The 6,460-nt window shown below is 41.2% G+C and overlaps 1 protein-coding gene across 9 annotated transcripts in view; it reads right to left on the bottom strand.

The window, feature by feature from the left end:
- Positions 1 to 6,460, bottom strand: part of LOC106874300 (uncharacterized) — a 373,269-nt gene that overhangs the window by 141,792 nt on the left and 225,017 nt on the right. The window lies entirely within an intron of this gene.

Here is a 6,460-nt window from a genome sequence, read left to right as displayed (position 1 = left end):
GGGGGAGAGAGAGAGAGAGTGAGAGAGAGAGAGAGAGAGAGAGAAAAAAAATTATTTGTTGTCAATGGAGGTAATAGCTATTCTTATTCAGCCTATTCTTATTCTAGCAATTACACATTCATGACATTCTCTTCCGTTGCTAATTAGGTTACCAAGGTAACAGAAACTATCTACTACCTTTCTGTCTATCATTAGTCTTTAGGGCTCCTGTGCCTCTTCCACATACAAACACTACTTTCTCTATTAACCTTCCTGCAATTCTACTGCATCTCGAGTGTCCATAATCTGCACTGGGTATAGGCATATAGAATTTCTTCCTACACCTTTCCTACATGTTGAACAGAACCATTTACCTGAAGAAGGTAGAGTCCTATCACTTCTCCTACTAACTAGAGCTTTGATCTTTACTATATTAACTTTAAGGCTCTTCCATTCTAGGTTTTGCTTCCATACCTGGAAATCCATTTCCAATTCTGTAATAGATGAGAACGTGATCATCAGTATGTAGTAGTTTTCAGGACCAGCCAGTCTTGAATTCTGCTTTATAGCCTAGAGAACAATTATGAAGAGGACTAGACTTAAAACCGAGCCCTATGGAATGCCTACCTATAAACTAAATTTATCACTGTACTCAAGGTTATCTCTCACCTTACTGATAGCACTTCTGTATATGACTTGTTTGACTTTCTGTCTGCTCAGAGTCCATCATCTCACAGAGTGAAATGTATATATATATGTTTGTGTGTGTGTATAATGTATAATGTGCATCAAAGACTTTTAGTCTGACCATCAACATCAAGTAAACTGAGCTTGTCCATCAGCCCATTTGTGACTATCCTCCTGCTGTTGTCTCCACTGTATATATTGACAGGAAAATATTTAACATTGTTTCTTCCTTCAAATCTTGGTTCCATTGTGTCCAATGATGCTAAGATGGTTAAAGAAATAAAGTCCAGAATTAGGAAGGTTAGTTCCACTTTGAGTAAGCTTAACCATAGGCTTTGGAACAGCCTTGAAGGTGAAAGTCGATGTATACAAGTCAGTGGTTTTGACATCATTGCTTTATGGTACTGAATCTTGGACCCTGTATAGAAAGCCCATCAACCAGCTTGATGCTTTTCATATAAAATGCTTGAGGGCTATCTCCAACATAAAACCAAGTGACCATATTCATAACAGTGGGGTGCTAAAAAAATGCAACATATCAGGTATTGAAGCCATCCTCATCAAAATACAGTTTAAATGGTCAGGTTATCTCTAGCCAGAATTCTGAAGCAACTTCTCTTTGGCTAATTCCCAACAGAAAGGTGATTTGGAAGGCTACTCTTGCGCTTCAAAGACAAACTAAAAGACAATCTAAAGTGATGCAACATTCCCTTGTAAAACAAAGCATCAGAACACAGGACCTGGTATTCTGATGCTTCAGTTCAAAGATTTGAGCAAAGTTGACTCCAACATCAGGACCAACTTCATGCAAGCATGAAGGCATGCTGGAAAATCACCACTCTTCTAAATGAAAATCTTACTTGTCATTGTGTTTTGTGATATGGAGCAAAGCAGGTCTTGCTAAGCAAACTGAGTCCTCAACTTGTTCCATTTGCCAAAAGGCTTGTAAGGCATCAGCAGGCCCCAAGAGACACATGTATCTCCATAGAACATGATTACCACTTTATTTCACTGACCCCTCATTTGTCATTCACAGTGAAAGAATCCATCCTATATATATATGCATATATAATGTGTGTGTGTGTGTGTGTGTATACACACACATATATATACAATTTTAAGTCCAACTGAGTTGATATCATTTTATGTAGATAAAAAGTGTTTATAGTTCCCATGTAATTTCTTTTTAATTAATGCATTATTTTTCAATGTGTCTGACCACAGTGGACTACAATTCAAGAGGCTTGTGTTAATTGTTTAATTTATTCAATTTTTTTAAGTGTTCATTATAACAGAGTGGATTATGTTTAATGTTTTTTTTATAATATTAAATCTTCTTCAAATTTGATAAGGGTTGATTTTTGCAGAGGGTTCTGGCATGGTATAAATACGTATGTGAAGATTTTTGTAGAAAAATTAGTATCATAATTTTTTACAGTTTTTCTTTGGAGAAATATGCTTTCCAACACACATGCATTACAAAAAAGCTAGTCCTGTGTATCAAAAGTTTCATGTATTCTATTTTTGTTGTCAGCAAGGTAAAAGTTGTCAAGGAATTTAGTGTACTGGTATCAATACACCAAGGATCGGTTCTCAGCACCCTCTTATTTATCATAGTTCTCCAGGCCATAACAGAGGAATTTACAACTGGCTGCCCTTAGGAGCTCTTCTATGCTGACAACCTTGTTCTCATTGCTGAATCACTTCTAGAACTAAAGAAGAAATTTCAGGTGTGGAAGCAAGGTCTGGAATCAAAGGGCCTTAGAGTTGATTTAGCAAAGACCGAAGTCCTAATAAGTAAACAAATTACTGATTCCTTCAAGGAGATGGCCTTGCTTGATATGTAGAAAAGGTCTTGGTAGAAACTCCATACAGTGTACTCAGTGCAAGCTATGGACACATAAAAGGTGCAGTGGTATCACAGGAAGATTAATAGAGAGAATAGTGGCAGATGTGCATGTACATTAAGCACCATGAATATACAGAAAATAGACGCACACAAAGATCTGGGGGTGGGGGATCCTTAGAAGTGGTAGACAGTTTCTGTTATTTAGATGACCAAATTAGCAGTAGAGAAGGTAGCTCTGTAGGAACAGAATAAGAATAAGAATAAGAACAGGCTGGGTAAAGTTCAGAGAGCCTTTCAGAATGTGTACAAACAGCTATTTTACACATTGAGACATGGGCTGTGACTATTGATGACATGTGAAAGCTTGAAAGAAATAAAGCCACTATGCTCCGCTGGATGGTTAATGTCAGTGTGCGTGTACAACAGAGTGTAAGTGACATGAGAGAAAAATTGGGTATACAAGGCATCAGATGCAGTATGCATGAGGGAAGACTGTGCTGGTATGGCCATGAAAAGCAAGCATACGGATGAATGCAGCTACATCAAGAAGTGCCAATTTCTAAGTGTACAGGGAACATGTGGAACGGGTATACCAGGAAGATGTGAAGACATGGGATGAAGAGGTGGGTAAGGATCTTTAGACATTGGGCCTCACAGAGGAGATAATAAGAGACTGAGACTTCTGGTGGTTTGCTGTACTTGAGAAGGCATATCAAACTAAGTAAAATCATGGCTGTCCATACATACAGGCATGTCCTCTACATCCCTCTCTCACCCAAGTGATCCTAATCTTGTGGGCCCATGGGTGTTGGTTCCACATGAAAGCACCCATAAGCACCCATGTCAGTGCTACATAAAAGTGTCCATGTCAGTATCATATAAAAGCACCTGTAATGGTGCCACATAAAAACACTCATGCTGGTTCCACACAAAAGCATCCAGCACACTGTAAAGTGCTTGGTGTTAGGAAAGGTATCCAGCCATAGAAATCATGCCAAAACAGACAAATGAAGCCCAGGCAGCTCTTCAGCTGGCCAGCTCCACTAAAGTTGTCCAGTCTGTGTCAGCATGGAAAGTGGAAACTAAATGATGATGATGATGAAACATCCAAGGGTTTTCTGGAGGTGAACAGTGATAAGTGCACAAAATCGAAATATATACAATTGAGTATTAATTAAAAAGGAACTACATACTAACTATAAACACTTCTTTACCTACATCATCTCATCATCATCATCATCATCATCATCATCATCATTGTTTAACGTTCGCTTTCCATTCTAGCATGGGTTGGACGATTTGATTGAGAACTGGCGAACCAGATGGCTGCACAAAGCTCCAATCTGATCTGGCAGGGTTTCTACAGCTGGATGCCCTTCCTAACGCCAACCACTCCGAGAGTGTAGTGGGTGCTTTTATGTACCACTGGCACGAGGGCCAGTCAGACGGTACTGGCAACGGCCATGCTCAAATGGTGTATTTTACGTGCCACCTGCACAGGAGCTAGTCCAGCGGCACTGGCAACAACCTCGCTCAAATGTTTTTTCATGTGCCAGTAAGGCAATGCTGGTAGCGATCATGCTCAAATGGTACTTTTTACATGCCACCAGCACGGAAGCCAGACAGCTGCTTTGGCAATGATCACACTCGGATGGTGCAGTTAGCGCTCCACTGGCACAGGTGCCATTCATCGAATTTGGTTCTATTTCGATTTCACTTGCCTCAACAGGTCTTCGCAAGCAAAGTTTAGTGTCCAATGCAGAAAAGGTACACATAAGTGGGCTGGTTACACCCCTGGCAAAGGCTACGGGTTATGGTCACACTTGGCTAGCTGGGTCTTCTCACACACAGCATATTTCCAAGGGTCTCGGTCACTAGTCATTGCCTCGGTGAGGCCTAATGTTCAAAGATCATGCTTCACCACCTCATCCCAGGTCTTCTTGGGTCTACCTCTTCCACAGGTTCCCTCAACCGCTAGGGTATGGCACTCTGTCGAGTATGCACACTGACATTACACATCCATCGGAGAATACTGGCTTCATTCTTTGTGAGCTTACACATGTCCTCAGCAGTCACGGCCCATATTTCACTGCCATGTAGCATGGCTGTTCATACACATGCATCATATAATCTTCCTTTTACTCTGAGCAAGAGGCCCTTTATCACCAGCAGAGGTAAGAGCTCTCTGAACTCTGCCCAGGCTATTCTTATTCTAGCAGCTACTAACTTGGTCACCTATGTAATGGAAGCTTTCAACTACTTCTAGTTTTTCTCCCTGGAATGTGACAGATGCTGTTCTCTGCACATTTTCAGTGTTTATTGCACCTGAGCATATTCCACATACAAAAACTATCTTCCTAGTTAGCCTTCCTTTGATATTGCTGCACCTCTTATGTGTCCATGGCTTACACTGAGTACATCTTATAGAGTTTCTAAATACGCCTTTCCTACATATTGAGCAGGACCATCTGCCTGAAGGATTTGTGGTTTGCTTGCCTTCCTACTTATTTGGACTTTGGTTTTAGCTAGGTTGAATCTAAGGCCCTTCGATTCTAGTCCCTGCTTCCACACCTGAAACCTCTAGTTCTGATAGTGACTCATCAATTAGAGCAAGATCATCAGCATAGAGAAGCTCCCAGGGGCATCCTGTCTTGAATTCCTGTGTGATTGCCTGGAGGAGTATGATAAATAGGAGGGGGCTGAGGACTGAACCTTGATGGACCTCTACCTCTACCTGGAATTCTTCACTGTACTTGTTGCCAACCATCACCTTACTGACAGCGTCCCTGTACATGGCTCACACAGCTCTCACTAACCATTCATCTATCCCTAGTTTCCTCATTGACCACCAGGTAAGGGATTGGGGGACCCTGTCAAAGGCTTTCTCCATGTCAGCAAAAGCCAGGTACAGAGGTTTATCTTTTGCTAGGTATTCCTCCTGCAGCTCTCTTACCAGAAATATAGCATCAGTGGTGCTTTTCCCAGGCACAAACCCAAACTGCATCTCATCTAAACTGATTCTCTCCCTAATTAGTTGGGCTATGACTCTCTCCATGACCTTCATTACCTGTTCCAACAACTCGATACCTCTGTAATTATCTGTATCTAAAGCATCACCTTTACCTTTGTAGCAGTTGACAATGGTGCTTCTACACCAGTCATATGGCTCCTTCGTGTATCACCTCATTGACTATACGGGTGACTAGGCTATAGCCGACACTGCCAGATATTTTGAGCATCTCTGCAGTGATTCCTGATGGGCCGGGGGCTTTCCCTGTCTTCATTCTCTTAATTACTTTATAGGAAAGTTGGTTATACATCATTAGATGTATACCTGACTTTCCTATATAAAATTATGGAATATAACGGAACGCTGAACTCCAGACTATCAACTTATACAACATTTATTCAGGTGGTAAATATATACATCTTTAGCTCTTGTTGTTACAGCTTCTATGTGTGTGAGCATAGTTGTTGGGACGTTGTTATGTAGATGTGAGCGAGCTGTCGAGTGTAAGTCCGAAAGATGGAGAGTGACAGCTATACACGTAATGAGACTGTCTCCGGGCTGGAATGTTAGAGACACTGCTTGACACGTCCATGCTCTATTGCTGGCCAGCAAGAAAGAGAATGAATTAAGCGGGAAAGCTTGCTTGTTTAATTCCACGCATGCGTGAGACTACGCATGCGCACGGCGTTACTACAGGGCTCCCTTGCCAGTGCGAGAAACGCACGATAATATTAAATCTGTTAGAACGCCTGAGGCAGGATGGCCACTGAAAACCACCCACAAGAATGTAGCACAAAACACACACAAAGAAAAATTAAAGAAATGAAATGTACACTCGTGTGATACATGCATGCAATGTACAAAGTGAAGGAATGAAAGAAAAACATGCAATATGGGCAGTAAATGCCACCTAGTAAAAAACAAATGAGACAATG

The sequence above is a fragment of the Octopus bimaculoides genome, chromosome 17 (assembly GCF_001194135.2).
Source record: "Octopus bimaculoides isolate UCB-OBI-ISO-001 chromosome 17, ASM119413v2, whole genome shotgun sequence".
NCBI lineage: Eukaryota > Metazoa > Mollusca > Cephalopoda > Octopoda > Octopodidae > Octopus > Octopus bimaculoides.
This window is presented reverse-complemented; position numbering and strand designations above follow the sequence as displayed.